The 18,392-nt window shown below is 34.9% G+C and overlaps 1 protein-coding gene and 1 pseudogene across 6 annotated transcripts in view; both read left to right on the plus strand.

Moving 5' to 3' along the window:
• LOC124979479 (protein FAM204A-like) overlaps positions 1–5,788 on the plus strand; it is a 47,305-nt pseudogene extending 41,517 nt beyond the window's left edge.
• The window catches only part of B3galt1 (beta-1,3-galactosyltransferase 1), a 557,516-nt gene that overhangs the window by 357,555 nt on the left and 181,569 nt on the right, over positions 1–18,392 (plus strand). The window lies entirely within an intron of this gene.

Raw genomic sequence — 18,392 nt, forward strand, 5'->3', positions numbered from 1 at the left:
TTCTCATTAGGAAACATGAAGTTGATGAAATATTTTTTAAATCAACATGATTTTGAACTGCACATACATTTTGTACGGAAAATATCAATCAGTGGCTTATTATCTTTTGACTTTATCAAGTTGAATCTAAAATGTGTTGTTTTAATTAATTTATTTCCAAAAAAATGTATTAAATGAGGCTCACCATTGATTTATCTATGGGCCATGGATAAATATACATAAATGTACATACATACATGTATTTATGGATGTATGCATCTGTTATATATACATGTTATATAAAATAAATATATGAAAATATGTATAACTATATATATATTTTCTGAGAATTTTTTATTGTTTGTTTTATGTAGTTATACATGACAGTAGAATGACAGAATACATTTTGATTTAGAGCACACAAATGGGGTACAACTTTTCATTTCTCTGGTTGTACATGATGTAGAGTCACACCATTCATGTAATCATACATGTACATAAGGTCATGATGTTTGTCTCATTCCACTATCTTTCCTTCACCCTCCTCATCCCCTCCCATTTCCTTGTACATAGTCCAACATTCCTCCATTCTTCCCTTAACCCCTCCTCCCTCCCAATATGTATCAGCATTCACTTATCAGAGAAAACATTCAGACTTTGGTTCTTTTGGATTGGCTTATTACACTTAGCATGATACTCCCAACTTCATCCATTTACCTGCAAATGCATAATGTTATTTATTTTTATGGCTGTGTAATGTTCCAGTGTGTATATATACAATAGTCTCTTTATCCATTCATCTATTGAAGAGCATCTAGGTTGGTTCCACAATCTGGCTATTGTGAATTGAGCTACTATGAGCATTGATATGGCTATGTCACTGTAGTATGCTGATTTTAAGTACTTTGGGTATAAACCAAGGAGTGGGATAGCTGCGTCAAAATGGTGGGTCCATTCCAACTTTTCTGAGAAATCTCCATACTGCTTTCCATAGTGGCTGCACCAATTTGCAATTCCAACAGCAATGTTTGCATGTTCCTTTTCCCCACATCCTTGCCAACACTTACTGTTGCTTGTATTCTTGATAATAGCCATTCTAATTGGAGTGAGATAAAATCTTATGGTTGTTTTGATTTGCATTTCTCTAATTACTAGAGATATTGAACATTTTTTCATATATTTGTTGAATGGTTGTATATCTTCTTTGAAGTGTCTGCTCAGTTCCTTTGTCCATTATTGATTGGGTTCTTTGTATTTTGGATGTTAAATCTTTTGAGTTCTTTATATATCCTGGAGACTAGTGCTCTATCTAAAGTGCCTGTGGTAAAGATTTTATCCCACTCTGTAGGCTCTCTCTTCACATTATTGATTGTTTCCTTTGCTGAGAAAAAACTTTTTACTTTAAATCCATCCCATTTATTGATTCTTGCTTTCATTACTTGTGCTTTGGGAGTCTTGTTAAGGAAGTCTGGTCCTAAGCCAACATGTTGAAGATAGGCCTACCATTTTTTCTATTTGGTGCAGGGTCTTTTGTCTGTTCCTAGGTCCTTGATCCATTTTGAGTTGAGTTTTGCACAGGTGAGAGAAAGGGATTTAATTTTATTTTGCTGCATATGAATTTCCAGTTTTCCCAGAACCATTTGTTGAAGAGGCTATCTTTTCTCCATTGTATGTTTCTGGCACCTTTGTCTAGTATGAGATAACTGTATTAATGTGGGTTTGTCTCTGTATCTTCTATTCTGTATCATTGGTCTGCCCATCTATTTTGGTGCCAATGCCATGCCGTTTTTGTTACTATTGCTCAGTAGTACGGTTTAATGTCTGGTATTGTGATACTCCCTGCATCACTCTTCCTTCTAAGGATTACTTTAGCTATTCTGGGTCTCTTATTCTTCCAAATGAATTTCATGATTATTTCTGTGAGATATGTCATTGGGATTTTAATTGGAATTAAACTGAGAGATCTTTCCATCTTCTAAGGCTTTCTTTAATTTCTTTCTTTAGTGTTCTATAGTTTTCATTGTAGAGGTCTTTCACTTCTTTTTTATTAGATTGATCCTGAAGTATTGTTTTTTGAGACTAATATGAATGGGGTAGTTTTCTTAATTTCTCTTTCAGAGGATTCATCACTAATGAATAGAAATACCTTAGATTTATTCATATTGATTTTATATCCTGCTACTTTGCTGAATTTATTTAGTAGTTCTACAAATTTTCTGATGGAATTTTTTGGATCCTGTAAATATAGAAACATGTCATTGGCGAATAGTGATAGTTTGAGTTCTTCTTTTCCTAGTCATATCCATTTAATTTCTTTGGTTTGTCTAATTGCTCTGGCTAGAGTTTCAAGGATGATGTAGAATAGAAGTGGTGAAAGTGGGCATCCCTGCCTTGTTCCAGTTTTTAGAGGGAATGCTTTCAACTTTTCTCCTTTTAGCATGATGTTGGCTGTGGGTTTAGCATAGATAGCCTTTACAATGTTGAGATATGTTCCTACTGTATATAAATATATATATACTATATATATATATTTCAAAAGAAAATGAGTATGTAGTGCATGAGTGCTTGGCTTCCTCAGCCATGCAAGAAGACGGCTCAAGAAGCCCACTTCTTTTTTTTTTGGGGATTTATTGTACACAATGAATCCAACTATTTCTCTGGTTATACACAAAGTAGAGTTGCACCATTTGTGTAATCATACATGTACATCAGGTAATTATGTTTGTCTCATTCTGTTATTTTTCCTTCCCCCATCCTCTCCCCTCCCCTCTTTTTCCTCAATCCGTCCTTCCTCGATTCTTGCCTCCCTCCCACTCCCCATTATGTATCTAGCTCACTTAGCATGATATTCTCCAACTGCATCCATTTACCTGCAAATGCCATAATTTTATTCTTCTTTATGACTGAGTAATATTCCATTGTGTATATATACCACTGTTTCCTTATCCATTCATCAATTGAAGGGAATCTAGGTTGGTTCTAAAATCTAGCTATTGTGAATTGAGCAACTATGAACACTGATGTGGCTACATCACTGTAGTATGCTGATTTTAAGTCCTTTGTGTATAGGCCAAGGAGTGGGATAACTGGGTCAAATGGTGGGTCCATTCCAAGTTTTCTGAGGAATCTCCACCCTGCTTTCCAGAGTGGCTGCACTAATTTGCAGCCCCACCAGCAATGTATGAGTGTACATTTTTCCCCACATCCTCGCCAACACCTGTTGTTGCTTGTGTTCTTGATAATCGCCATTCTAATTGAGGTGAGATGGAATCTTAGGGTAGTTTTGATTTGCATTTCTCTTAATCCTAGAGAAGTTGAACATTTTTTCATATGTCTATTGATTGCTTGTAGATCTTCTTCTGTGAAGTGTCTGTTCATTTCCTTAGCCCATTTGTTGATTGGGTTATTTATATTCTTGGTGTAGAGTTTTTTGAGTTCTTTATATATTCTGGAAATTAGTGTTGTATCTGAAGTATGGGTACCAAAGATTTTCTCCCACTCTGTAGGCTCTCTCTTGACATTACTGATAGTTTCCTTTGCTGAGAGAAAGCTATTTAGTTTGAATCTATCCCAAATATTGATTCCTGCTTTCATTTCTGGTGCTTTGGGACTCATTTTAAGGAAGTCTGATCCTAAGCTGACATGCTGAAGATTTGGACCTACTTTTTCTTCTATAAGATGCAGGGTCTCTGGTCTGATTTTCAAGGTCCTTGATCCATTTTGAGTTGAGTTTTGTGCAGGGTGAGAGATAGGGGTTTAGTTTCATTTTGCTGTGTATGGATTTCCAGTTTTCCCAGAACCGTTTGTTGAAGATGATATCTTTTCTCCATTGTATGTTTTTGGCACCTTTGTCTAGTATGAGAAAACTATATTTATGTGGGTTTGTCTCTGTGTCCTCTGTTCTGTACCATTGATCTACCTGTCTATTTTGGGACCAATACCATGCCATTTTTGTTACTATTGCTCTGTAGTATAGTTGAAGTTCTGGTATTGTGATACCCCCTGCTTCACTCTTCCTGCTAAGGATTGATTTAGCTATTCTGGGTTTCTTATTCTTCCAGATGAATTTCATGATTATTTCTCTTTTTCTATGAGGTACATCATTGGAATTAATTGAAATTGCATTGAATCTGCATAGCACTTTTGGTAGTATGGCCATTTTGACAATATTATTTCTGCCTATCCAAGAACATGGGCGATCTTTCCATCTAAGATTTTCTTTAATTTCTTTCTTTAGTGTTCTGTAGTTTTCATTGTACAGGTCTTTCACTTCTTTTTTGTTAGATTGATTCTGTACTACTTTTTTGAGACTATTGTGAATGGGGTAGTTTTCCTAATTTCTCTTTCAGAGGATTCATCCCTGATGAATAGAAATGCATTAGATGTATGAGCATTGATTTTATATCCTGCTACTTTACTGAATTCATTTATGAGTTCTAAAAGTTTTCTGGTGGAAATTTTTAGCTCCTCTAAATATAGAATCAGCAAATGGGGATAGTTTGAGTTCTTCTTTTCCTATTCGTATCCCTTTAATTTCTTTGGTCTGTCTAATTGCTCTGGCTAGAGTTTCAAGGACAATGTTGAATAGAAGTGGTGAAAGAGGGCATCCCTGCCTTTTTCCGGTTTTTAGGGGGAATGCTTTCACTTTTTCTCCATTTAGAATGATATTAGCCATGGGCTTATCATAGATAGCCTTTACAATGTTAAGGAATGTTCCCACTATCCCTATTTTTTCTAGTGTTTTGAGCATGAAGGGGTGCTGTATTTTATCAAATGTTTTTTCTGTATCTATTGAAATAATCATGTGATTCTTGACTTTAAGTCTGTTGATATGATGAATTACATTTATTGATTTCCAAATGTTGAACCAACCTTGCATCCCTGGGATGAAACCCACTTGATCGTGGTGCACTATCTTTTTAATATGTTTTTGTATGCAATTTGCTAAAATTTTGTTCAGAATTTTTGCGTCGATGTTCATTAAGGATATTGTTCTGAAATTTTCTTTCCTTGATGTGTCTCTGTCTGGTTTAGGTATCAGGGTGATATTGGTTTCATAGAATGAGTTTGGGAGGGTGAAGTACAACTTTATTGATGGAACAATTGATGTATTTCTGTCAATAGTATTATAAACTGGGTCTTAAGATAGATGCAGTATGGATGCTTCCTGACCAAAGAAGAGATGTGCACCGCTGCCTCCTGGCCTAAATGAAAGTGATGTTGAATGGAATTCTGAAGAGGAAGCCATACTAGAGAAGTCTGAACTTAATTTACAGGAAGATAAAGAGGATGGAACCATTAGAGAAACAGAAATCTCCAATTTCCCTGCAGATGAACCAATTGGAAGCAGAGGCCAATGCAAATGAAGAGTACCTATCTGGAATTCCCTTAAATTTGTGAAACAAATTTCAAGAGTTGTATAAAGACATTCTGAACAGAAAACCTCAAAATTCAGAGGGAGAAAGAGAAAATGCTCCAGATAAATGAGCAGTCCTTAAATGAAATTCAGTGGCAGGAGCTTACTCAGTCTGTGGAGCCAGTGATAGATTTGAGCCCCCTATTAAAAAGAAAAAGTTTGCCAAGTCAGGCCTTGAAAAGAGGATAGTCCAGGCTGTGGAGGAGTAGAACTCAGCAACCAGCTTGCTACTTGGGAGCTTCATGTACAATTTGCCAAAGCAATTGCTTGCCACAAGTTTGTTAAAGCCAAAAAGGAGGCTGAAAACTTAGAGACTGCTCAAAATAAGGAACTCACTTGGGGGTTCAAAGCAAAGAAGAGATGGAAAACCAAAGCAACATGGGATATATGTAATTTGTCAGAGTTCTTCAAGACACTTGTTAGACTCCTGTGCTCAATTTACTGAAAAGATTTTCTTGCTTATGTTAAATATGTTAGAAAATTGGTAGAAATAGAAAAAAGTAAACAAGTAACTTTGGAATTGAGTGTCAATTCTTTTCAGTCTTTTTCTAAGGAGTTCATTCTATTAAAGTGAATGAAATGAAACATTTTGTTATTTCTGTAAGAAACCTAAGCATACATACAAGAAAAAAAAGAGGATAGGATTTCATTTGTGTAGACCTACAATATAAAATCAATTTTGCTTTCCTTGTATTTGGTATAGCATAATCTGTAAGGTCCTTGTACCTTCTTATTTGTTTTTTTTCTGAAAAAAGTTTTTAAGACTGTCTTTTGTTTATAATGGATTAGTCATACATGCAAATAAGTCTGAATTGCTACTGTCTTTACAAATGTCTTTAATTACTTTGATGCTGTAAGAATTCTTTTTATTCTTTAGAAGAAAGTATTGTAAAGGATTCAAGTTTGAGGATGAAGCTGCTCTGTAAAATGGGATATGGTTTATGATTGAGAAGGTATTGACCAGGGCCTTAGGATTATTCCTTTAATGTATTGCTTACCAGTGAATGTGGAGGTCTACATATATGAACTTCAGAGTGATACCTTAGAGAGTTGTCATTCTAAATTAGATATATAGACATATTGCAATTTCCAGGTCACTGATGATTTCAAATATTTAAAATACCCTCAGAAGTATTTCTGAACAACAGTTGTGAAAAATAGCATAAGCAGGCAGTATATGAAAGGAATGAAGAGGCATATTATATGTAGAAAATATTCTATTCAAAGATGTTAGTGTGATAATGTGATAAATTCTTGTGAGTTATCACTGTTTATAGGTGACTAATAAAAAGTTGAAATGGGAACATTAAAAAAAAAAAAAAGAAGCCCACTTCCTTCTTGACCCACCCAGAAACCTGAAGGTCAGGCACAGTGGAAGAGCCTTCAGGCATCTAGGAACAGAGAAACAGAGCATAGGCTGACAGCAATGAAGGTGCAGAATTAAACAAATAATCACCTCACCAACTACACAGAGAGACTTGCTCAAACATCTCATAGGATATATCCCCTGCTGATTCTTCCAGATGTTCCATGAATACCATCATTCCACATGCTCCTCCTTCCCCTATAACTGGCACCTAGCATATGCCTCAACTGATAGTGCTTGTGAGTCTCTATAAATTGTGCATGAATTCATACAGTTGCCTTGACTCTGCATTATTGGGAAAAGGCACTTTAACATTGAAATCTTAAGGGCACTGCCATAGGGAAATCAAAAAGGGGTTTCTCAGTCTGCTTTGCAGGATTGAGAAGGCATGCAATCCTAAGACTTCCCCTCAAAGAGTGAAGAAGAGGCATGGAGCAGGTGCACACATAGAAAAGTTCTGAAGATCACAAAATCTCTATCCAGGCTGACCAGTAAAGGTTCTTCCCAAAACCCATCAGTAAAGACTGAAAAAGTTTACTGTTTCTTCAAATGCAAAGACAATAATACAAGATTTTAAGAAACAAACAAAAAAAAAAAAATCAAGAAAGCATGACCACCAGAAGAGCATGTTACTTTTCCAGTAACAGTCTGCAAAGAAATGATGATGTATGCATTGTTTAACACAGAATTCAAACTAATAGTTTTAAAAAGCTCAGTGACCTACAATCGAACACAGTTACATGACAATGAAACCAGGACAATAGTATGTTAACAAAATGAGAAACTCAACAAAGAGAGAAAATTATTTAAAAGAAGCAAACTCTGCAACTGAAGAATACATGAATGAAATGAAAACTACAATAGAGGGTTTCAACGTAAGACTTGATTAAGCAGAATAAATAATCTGTGAACTTGAAGGCAGGATATTTGAAAATAATTGGTCAAAGGAAAAAACAGAAAAAAGAACAAAGAAGAGTCATGAATGCCTATTGGATTTTAGGACACAATGAAGTGAACCAATAAACAGATTGTGAGAGTTCCAGAAGAGGGAAAGAAAGTATGTACATTAGCTAAAAGTGAAGGGATAGAAAAATACATTCCATGAAATTGACAATCACAAAAGAGCAGAAGTGTTTTATATATACACACAGAGACTTTAAAAACTGTAACACGACCGAGAAGGTCATTATTGAATAACAAACATAGATATAACAACTGATAATATATATATACACTCCATATTAGAACACCTAAGTACATAAAGCAAATATTAACAAAACCAAAGGGAGGGACAACAATACAATAATAGTAGGGGACTTTAATACCCACACTGAACAATGAATAGATTATCCAGACAGAAAATTAATAAAGAAACAGCAACTCTATCGACAAAAATGGCCTAATAGATATTTATAGAATATTTTATCCAACAGCATAAGGATGTAAATTTTCAAGACCAGAGGGAATATTATCCAGCATAGATATGATAAGCCATGAAACAAGTTTTAACAAATTTGAGAAGACTGAAATCCTATGAAGTATCTTTTCTAAGCACAATGATATGATAATAAAAATAATGGTGGAAAAGTGGAATATTCAAAATATGTGGAAATCTAACGGTGTACTTTTGAATAGTCAATAGGTCAAAGAAAAAATCAGAAAGAAAAATATTTTAAATGTCTTGGGAGAAATGATAATGGAAATACAACACATCAAGTATTTGGGATGCAGCATAAGCAATTCTAATAGGGAATTGTATACTAATAAACACCAACATTAAGGAAAAAAAGAAAGGTCTCATAAAAGCAACCTAAATTTAGACCTCAAGGAACTAGACAAAGAATATACTGGACATAAAGTGATCAGAAGGAAGGAAATCAAAAAATTTAGAGGAAAAAAATAAATGAATTAGAGACTAGAAACACAATAGAAATAATCAACAAAATCAAGAGTTGACTTTTTGAAGAAATAAAGATTGACAAATATCTGACTAGAATTCTTTTTTTAAAAGAAGGAGATTCAAATAAATCATTTAAAGAAGAGACAACACAACTGATACCACAGAAATTTGAAGAATCATAAGAGATTACTAGGAATCATTATAGGCAAAGAATTGGATAGCCTAGAAGAAATGGACAAATTCCTAAAAACATACAACCTACAAAGACCAAATCATGAAGAAAGAAAATGAGATCAGGCCCATAACAAGCAAAGAAATTGAAGAAGAAATAAAAAAACCTCCCAACAAAGACAAGACTAGGATCAAATGGCCTCGCTGGTGAATTCTATCAATTATTTAAAGAATTAACACCAGTCCTTCTCACACAGTTCCAAAACTTTGAAGAGAAGTGAACACTCCTAAATTTATTTGATTATCATAATACCAAAGCCAGATGAAGTCACTATAAGAAAATTACAGGTCAATATCCCTGATGAACATGAATACAAAAATCCTCAATAAAATACTAGCAAACCAAATTCAACAACACCTTGAAAGATTCATACACTATGATCAAGTGAAATTTATCCCTGGATATGAGAGTGGTTTACCATGTGTGAATCAACTAATGTGTATATCTTAATTAAAAACTGAAGGACAAAAATCATATCATCATCTGAATAGATATAGGAAAAGCATTTGACAAATTTCTACATCCTTTAATGATAAAAACTGTCAGCAAATTAGACATACAAGGAATGTAGTTCAGTATAACAAAGGCCATATATGACAAGCTCAACATTAACATATTCAGTGGTGAAAAGCTGAAAGCTTTACTTCTAAGATTAAGACAATGATGTTGTCTCATTCCATTTATGCTGCTGTAACAAAAATGCCACAGACTGGTTATTTTATAAAGAACAGAAATTTATTTCTCACAGTTCCTGAGGCTAGGAACTCAAGAGCAAAGTGCAAACAAATTTGATGTCTGACAAGGGACCTAGTCTCTGTTTCTAAGATGGCACCTTGTTACTACATCCTCAAGAGGGGAGGAATTCTGTGTCCTCACGTGCAGATGGGGCAAAAAAGCAATAGAGGTAAACTCTCTCTGAAGTCCTTATTATAAAGACATTAATTCATTCATCAGGGAAAATGTTCCTTCCCCAAAGGACCCCACCTCTTCCTTATCACCACAAAGAAGATTAAGTTTCAACATAAATTTTGGAGGGGACACATATTTGAACCATAGTAGTTTACTACTCTCACTTCTAGTCAACATAATACTAAAGCCTTAGAATAGTTAGGCAAGGAAAACAAATAAAAAACATCCAAATTAGAAAGGAAGAAGTAAATTTTTCTGTTTCCAAATTTCATAGTCTTATATATAGAAAACTCCAAAAAGAGTCACCCAAAGCAGAACTAACAATGAAATTCAGTACAGTTGCAGGATATAAAATCAACATACAAAAATCAGATACATTTCTACATATTAACAAAGAACTATCCAAAAAAAAAAATTTAAGAAGACAACCTCATTTATAATAGCATCAAAAATAACAAAATGCTTAGGAATAAATTTAACCAAGTAGGTGAAAAATCTATACAATGAAAGTTATAAAAATTGATGAACAATATTGAAGAGTACACAAATAAATGGAAAGTAGCTTATGTTCATGGATTATAAGAATTAATATTGTCAAAATGTCTAGACTCCTCAAAGCAATCTATAAACTCAATGCAATTCCTTTCAAAATTCCAATGACATTCTTCACAGAAATAGAAAAACATTCTGAAATTTATATGGCACCAAAAAAGACCCTGAATAACTAAAGCTATCTTGAGGAAGAAGAAAAAAGATGGAAGTATCATACTTGCTAATTCCAAAATATATCACAAAGCTTCTGTAATCCAATAGATGCAATACTGGTCTGGAAACCAATAAATAGACTAAGGGAACAGAATAGAAAGCCCATAAACAAACCCTCTCTTATGGTCAACTGATCTTTAACAAGTGTTCCAAGACTATACAACAGAGAAAGGATAGTGTCTTTAATAAATTATGTTGAGAAAACCGGATATCCACATGCAAAAATTAACACTGAGCTCTTCTCTCCCATAGTATACAAAAATCAACTCAAATGAATTAAGGACTTACATTTAAGTCTTGAAAGTATAAAACTAAAAGAGGAAAACCTAAGAAAAAAACTTCTGGCCATTGCGCTAGCCAATGAATTTTAGATTTGACCCAAAATCATGAAAAACAGAAGCAAAAATAGACAAGTGGGATTACCTCAAACTAAAAAGCTTCTCCACACAAAAGGAAACAGTCAACAGAGTAAAGAGACATTCTATGGAAAATATGTGCAAGTCATACATCTGATAAGGTGTTAATATACAAACATAAATAAAACCTGAAAGAATTCAACAATATAAAAGTAAATAGTTCAATTTAAAAATGATCAAAGGGCCTGAATAGATATCTTTCAAAAGAAGACATATCAACGATCAACAGATATGTGAAATGTGTTCAACATCACTAATCATTGAAGAAATTCAAATTAAAACTATAACGAGATATCACCTCACTCCTGTCAGAATGGTGTTATCCAAAAGACAAAAGATAACTGTTAGTAAGGAGGTGGAAAATATAAACCCAAAGTACACTGTAATGTAAATTGGTACAGCCACTTTGGAATACAGTATAGATTTCCTCAAAATAGTAAAAAGTGCAACTACCATATGATCTAGCATCCCACTTCTAGATATATAACCAAAGAAGATAAAATCAGTATCTCGAAACTGTACCTACATGCCCATATTCATTACAGCATATTCACAATAGCCCAGACATGAAAGTAACCCAAATATCCATTGACAAAATAGTTGATAAATAAAATGTGTTGTATCTATATCTGTATATACATACAATGGAATATTATTTGAGATTTTGAAGAAAGGAAATTCTACCATTTGACAACATTGATGAAACCGAAGGACATTATGCTAAGTGAAATCAGTCAGACACAGAAAGACAAATAATGTATGATCTCACTTATATGTGGAGTCTAAAATTTTGAAATCCTAAATTAGGGAATAAAATGGTGGTCGCCATTGACTGGGATGGGGGATGAGATGGAGAATGTTGATGTCTAGCGATATAATCAATGCACTGCATAGTGACAATCATCTTACTGTATGCTATACTGGAAACTTGCTCAGATAGAATGTATTAAGTGTTCTACCACATACATCCAAAAAGGCCACTATGTGAAGTAATGGGTATGTTAATTTCCTTGAGCATGGTACTTGTTTCACAATGTAAATTTATATAAAACACCAGGTTTTGTGCCTTTAATTTATATAATTTTAATTCACCAATTCTACCTCAATAAAGCAGAAAAAATAATCATCATAATGAGTAAGTAATCCTTCAGATCTCCTTGAAGGCCTGGAAAGTACCAATATATTCTAGTGGGAAATCCATATACACAAAGAATTTGAGAACTGAATAAAATGTAGTGATTCTTGTAAGGCATGGGAGGAAGTTGTGAAATGAGGAGGAGAAAAAGATCCCTTCCTACTAGAAGACCTCAGAAAAAGTTTTGTGGAGAAGGTGATGGCATAGAGTACAAAGGAAAGAGGAAAATGAGTCAAAAAAGCAAGTTTCCATAAATGGTAAACTAAGGCACTGTACTTGTTAATGTGAAACTTAAAAACAAATGATATTCTCCAATGTCATCCATTTGCCTGTAAATGCCATAATTTTTTTATTCTTTATGACTGAGTAATATTCCATTGTATATATATATACCACAGTTTCTTTATCCATTCATCAATTGAGGGTCATCTAGGTTGGTTCCACAATCTGCCTATTGTGAATTGAGAAGCTATGAACATTGATGTGGCTGAATCACTGTAGTATGCTGAGTTTAAGTCCTTTAGGTATAGGCCAAGCAGTGGGATAGCTGGGTCAAATGGTGGGTCCATTCCAAGTTTTCTAAGGAATCTCCGCATTGCTTTCCAGAGTGGTTGCCCTTTTGGCATTTGCAGGTAAATGGATGAAATTGGAGAATATCATGTTAAGTGAGATAAGCCAATCTCAAAAAACCAGAGGACGAATGATCTTGCTGATAAGCAGATGATGATACTTAAGTGGGGAGTGGGAGGGAGGCAAGAATGGAGGAAGGAGGGACTGTATAGAGGGAAAAGAGGGGTGGGAGGGGTGGGGGGAAGGAAAAAATAACAGAATGAATCAAACACCATTACCCTATGTAAATGTATGATTACACAAATGGTATGCCTCTACTTCATGTACAAACAGAGAAACAATTTGTACCCCATTTGTTTACAATAAAAAAAATAATTAATTTAAAAAAATTGAGAGAGAGAACCAGTGTTACCCCTGGCAGAACATAAGGAGGTCTTGAAACAGAAACCAACACTAACTCTCACATGAGATCAAAGGGCTCCTTGTTTGATTCTGACTTTGGAAAGAGTAATTGCTGTTCATCAGTTTAAACACCCTAGTTCTACCCATTTACTCTCAATAATACATGCACTTAAGCATGAACTTGAACAAAATTAGTATCTTGCCCAATACTTTGCCATTAGTGAATAGTTAATAAATAGGCATTTATAATATTAACAACAAAATCTTTATGTTATGAGAGTCTAACAAATATTTATTTTTAAGAAAGTAGTAACATACCAAATTGTCCAAATAGTGATGACAGTCATTCAGAAATACCTACTTAGATATTTAGAATACATTTAGAATATAGGTAGTTATTATTATCTAGTTTGCTAACTGGCAAAACCTTTTGGGGCGAACTATTCCTAAGATCCTCTGAATAATCAGAATATCTGTCCCCCTCATTACATTGCTAAACAAAGATAAGAAGTCATTACTGGTTATTGTAACATTGCTATGCATGATTAATTCTAAGTTAGGTAACCTGGAAAATAGATATAAACTAGTTCTAAGATAAGCTTTGTTGTTTTATTCATTCATGGAAATGATTGTTTTAATTAAAGATGCAACCATAGTAAATAGCAATAAGTAGTCTCAGGATCTGCATGAACTACCAATTACCAGGATTTAGTATATAATATCACTAATAGTGGTATTAAAAGAGAAAGGAAATTTGCATTCATATTCAGGACCCCATGACTGTGAATCAACTATTTATACTTGTTATTAAGATGGTGCCTACCAACACTTTGTTCAGAAATACCCATTAAAGTTATAAAGCAAGAATTTATTTTAGTTTATTAATGGAAAGCTAATGAGTTGAAAGGATAGTCTCTGGCTCTCCCTCTCTATTTCCTATCTCATTGTAGGTATGTATCTACTGGGGGTGTATAGCTCAGTGGTGGAGCACTTGCCTAGCAGGCACAAGGTCCTGGGTTCCCTAATAGGACCAAGGTCCTTTGGTTCCCAGCACCAAAATAAATAAATAAATAAAAAAGATACATGTCTTCATTTTCTTGGAAAAAGAATTTTTAATAAGTGTTCTGATTTATTTCATGTAAGGCAAAGGTTAATGCTTACAAGTGTACTTGTAACATAAAATGGCCATTTTATGGGCATGAGGTCACATCTGAATTGAAAAACATTTTGGTCCAGCCTGCAGAGGACAACAAATGAATCAAGCAAATAGTTCACCTGGAGTTCAATTGTTCAGAGGGTACAGAACCAAGTTAACTCTAAAAGATCTAAAACATCCTGCTTTGGACATATGTCAATGAGATCCTGACAAGTGCATTATTGACAAACTGGGCATAACTTGATAAAAAAATATTGAACAAATGAATTGAAGGACCAAAGGGGAAAAAAACAAAATCTGTTTTTTTTTTTTTTTAAGAAATACTAATTTTAAAAAGAATTTAGATTTTCACTATTTTAAACTACTGGGTAATTTGATATTAAATATAATGGACAGTTGCCTATCTGTGATTAATTTTACATAAAATATTTTATCAAATTATTTCAAAACCACTTTCCTCCAAAACATAAGGCAAAGTGATAATATATCACTTTCTGAAATTATTTTTGACTGGGTTTCAAGACAAGCAGCTGGCATGAGACCTGATGCTGGAAGTACATTTTCCAAAATTACAGACACATAACAGCCTCAAGCATCTTGTCCAGAACTGTAATCTGGACCTGCCAGATACCCGCTCTGCACCTTGATGACTGAGACCTTGTGTAGCATTGATGCACATGGGTCTTCTTGCTGTTGGTGTGCTTTATTGTCTTACATTTTCTACAGTATTTGAATAAAAATGGTCTCTGCTTGGAAACATTAAAGTCAAATCAAGACGTGAACTTGATTCCCAATTCACAATAGTAGAAGAGAAACTGAATGATTTTGTTACTTTGACACATTGGCTCTCAACCTTGTCATACTCCAAGCCCTATTTTTATAGAAAATATTTTATGAGACATATTTATTCTCCTAAAATAAATTCAGAGACAAACTACTCACGCAGACTGTTTCAAAGGAATGAATACAATGCTCTACCTGCAATATAAAGGAGAAATATATAAATGCCCTGAAGCAGAGCTACATGGGTGACATATGAAGTAATTAGGTACATTTATCTATGCAGAGGTGGACTCGCTGTAGTTTCATGGTAAATGTGGCAGCTGCAAAGACAGATTGGTTTAATTGATTGTATTAGGAATTCAAATGCCATGAGCAGCGGTACTACCGTGTAGTTATTTTTCAAAATGGTGAACAGCTCCTAGCAGGAACAAAAACAAAACCCTAAACAAGACGTAGTCTTTCCTCCATTTATAACAGCTCCATTTCTGAGAAATTCAGTATATATTAACATCATACCAGGTAGTTCTATGCAAAAATACTTGGTTGTAATCTCTGTAGTTACATCCAGATTTTTCACCTTTGTACATATAGGGAAGCTTTGAGGGAGGAGTACTGCTCTGTACATTGTCTAGCATCCCTGGTCCCTTCCAAGTAGTATGGCTCTATTTTCGTATCAACCAAAAGCATCTTCAGAGATTTCCAAAACAGCCCCCAAGGAATGGTACTGAGGCTGCAGAAGACATTCCTGGTTCTTAGCTTGAACTTGACCACCCACCATGTCCTCCCCATCCCAGGACTGGCATGGCCTAGACCATGCCCATCCCAACACCCACCTATCAAAATGAGCAGACAGTGCCTTGTGGCTGTGCAGGTCTCTCTTATGCAGGCCTTGGTGGAATGCAATGCTTTTACCTCTTCTAGTACTCTGCATACTTCTCTACCAAATGCCTATTCTCTTTCTACAAATAATTCCCACCAAGTGTAATGTACAAAATAGTGAAAAACAAATTTCCCAAAATATTTTAAAAGTTTGTTGTTAAAAGTATATGAAGGAAAACTAAGTTTTCAAAGAAGCAGAAAGTCCTGATAAAGAAGGGCTTCTTTTTTTTAAAGTAAATACATAAAGGCTTTTGGAGATAAAGATGCATTGATGACTTGTTAAGGAAATCTCTCATCTTATTTTCTCACCTCCTCCCATTTAACTTCCATTAATTAATATTTATGAAATGTCTAGAGCAGCTTCTGACATGTTGTAAGTTCTATGTAATCTTTGCTAAATAATTAAATAAGTACTCAAAGTTATTCTAAAATTCAAATCTGATATTTCCTTTTTGATCAAAAGTTTCAGTGAATATTTATTTTAAACTCAAATATTTTTAAGAAAGCCAAGTATACAAAGAGAGAGAATAAAATAGTGATTATTAGGGACAGAGTGTGTGGAGAGGGAGGATATGGAGTATAGGTTAAAGGATATGAAGTTTCAGAAATGAAAGGAAAACAAGTATAAAGAGTGAATATACAAGAGGAGGACTGTGTAATAGCAGTGTACTGTACTGTTTTGCTAAATGAGCACATTATAACCGCTCTTGCCACAGGTGGGAAAATGAGCATGTGAGATGTTGGGTGTGTTAATTAATCTCATTATAGTAACTGTATACACACACATACACATACGGGCATGTATATATGTATGTATCTCATAATATGTTGTATACTTCAAATATACACAATAACATTTACTTTATAAGTTTTTTTAATAAACATCTTTTTCTTCAGATAAAAATTTTACATGAAAACACACTATACTCATGTGCTGCATAACAATATTCCGGTCAATGATGGATCACATCTACAATGGTAATCCTGTAAGTGTATAATGTAGCAGAAAATTTCCTATCACCTAGTATTTTTATTTTACTTTTTCTGTGCTTAGATATGTTTCGTTGAACAAATACAGATGTCACAGCGTCTGTAGTATTCAGTTCCGTCATACACGGCATGGTTTGTAGCCCAGGAGCCACAGGCTGCTGCACGCAGCCTGGATGTGCAGTGGGTCAGCCGTCTGGGTTCACATACGTAGACTCTGGTGGTCACACAGTAACAACATTGGCTAGCAAGACATCGCTCAGAACGATCCCCCTTGTTCATCAGTGCTTGGCTGTACGTAAGAAAGGGAAGCACCTCTGCTCTGGCTGGAACCAGGTTGAGAGCTGGCCCCATTCTGACCAGGCGTCTCCTTAACAGTGTCTGAAGCAATTCACAGAATTCTCTCTCGTAGGAGGACACTGAGCCCCAGGAGTCACAACCAGCTTTTAATAAGGCCCGCGTGGCCCTCAGGCTCTGGCCCCAGAACCCTTCCCTCAAGTAGACAGTGTCACGCTGCAGCGTCCAGCCAGACCCTGCTGTCTCCTTTGTTTTCACCTAAGGCTGTCTCATCTAGACACCATGCAGCCAGGTGGACACCTCCCCACCTTCCATTCTCTCTGGAATGTTTTCCTTCACACTCCAGATAATTGGCCTCCGCCCCTCTGCCTTCCCATCCCACTGCGCTCTGAAGTCCCTCACGGGTTTCACAGTGCAGCTGCTGCTGACAGACAGGGACTGTTCTCGGCTCCTCCCTACTTCAGCACAAGTCTTCTGCATAATAAACTTATAAGATAGATGCTAATCCTGTCCTCATTTTATAGACAAGGAAACCGAGGCCCAATGAAGCTAAACGACTTTCCCACCGTTATTCATCACCGGGAAGTGGAAGAAGCACCCTGATCTGAACTTAGGAAGTCTGCTGGATGAGGCAGCTGTGCTTTTCTTAATTTTAACGCCAGCTAACTTCTATGCTGTGACTCCGGGAAGCATCAGTTTCATCCTGTTTATCTTCCTATATGCAGCACTCAGTAAGTCTCAAGAAGTACTTTCAAAAGAATCAAAATGAGTGCTTTCCTCCTGGGCTCAACCCACGGAGGGACTTTAACTCAAAGTTCATGTCTATTGACTTTCCTACAACAATTTCTCATTTTCTAATTTTCCCCTTCTTGTAAACTGATAAAACTAAGAAAGCTAGATCCTAGTACAGCAGTTTGCAGCTTAAATAGAACAGAGATGAAAAATATTTCAAAGTAAATTCAAATAATAGATTTTATATTAACTTTATGTTAATATATTAAATGTGCTTATTTGATAGAGAATCTGTTTATGTAATATATATTATTGTGTTTTTATATTGAATGGACTTTTTTCCCTATAAGATATTTTAAAATAAGGAATGAATTTATTTCTCATTGTATTTTTTCTAAGACTTAGTTATGTATTAACTGTGTATAATTTGAACTTTCTCCATATTGTTATACCTATTCTTTGCATCAC

Source organism: Sciurus carolinensis, chromosome 3, assembly GCF_902686445.1.
Source record: "Sciurus carolinensis chromosome 3, mSciCar1.2, whole genome shotgun sequence".
NCBI classification, from domain to species: Eukaryota; Metazoa; Chordata; class Mammalia; order Rodentia; family Sciuridae; genus Sciurus; species Sciurus carolinensis.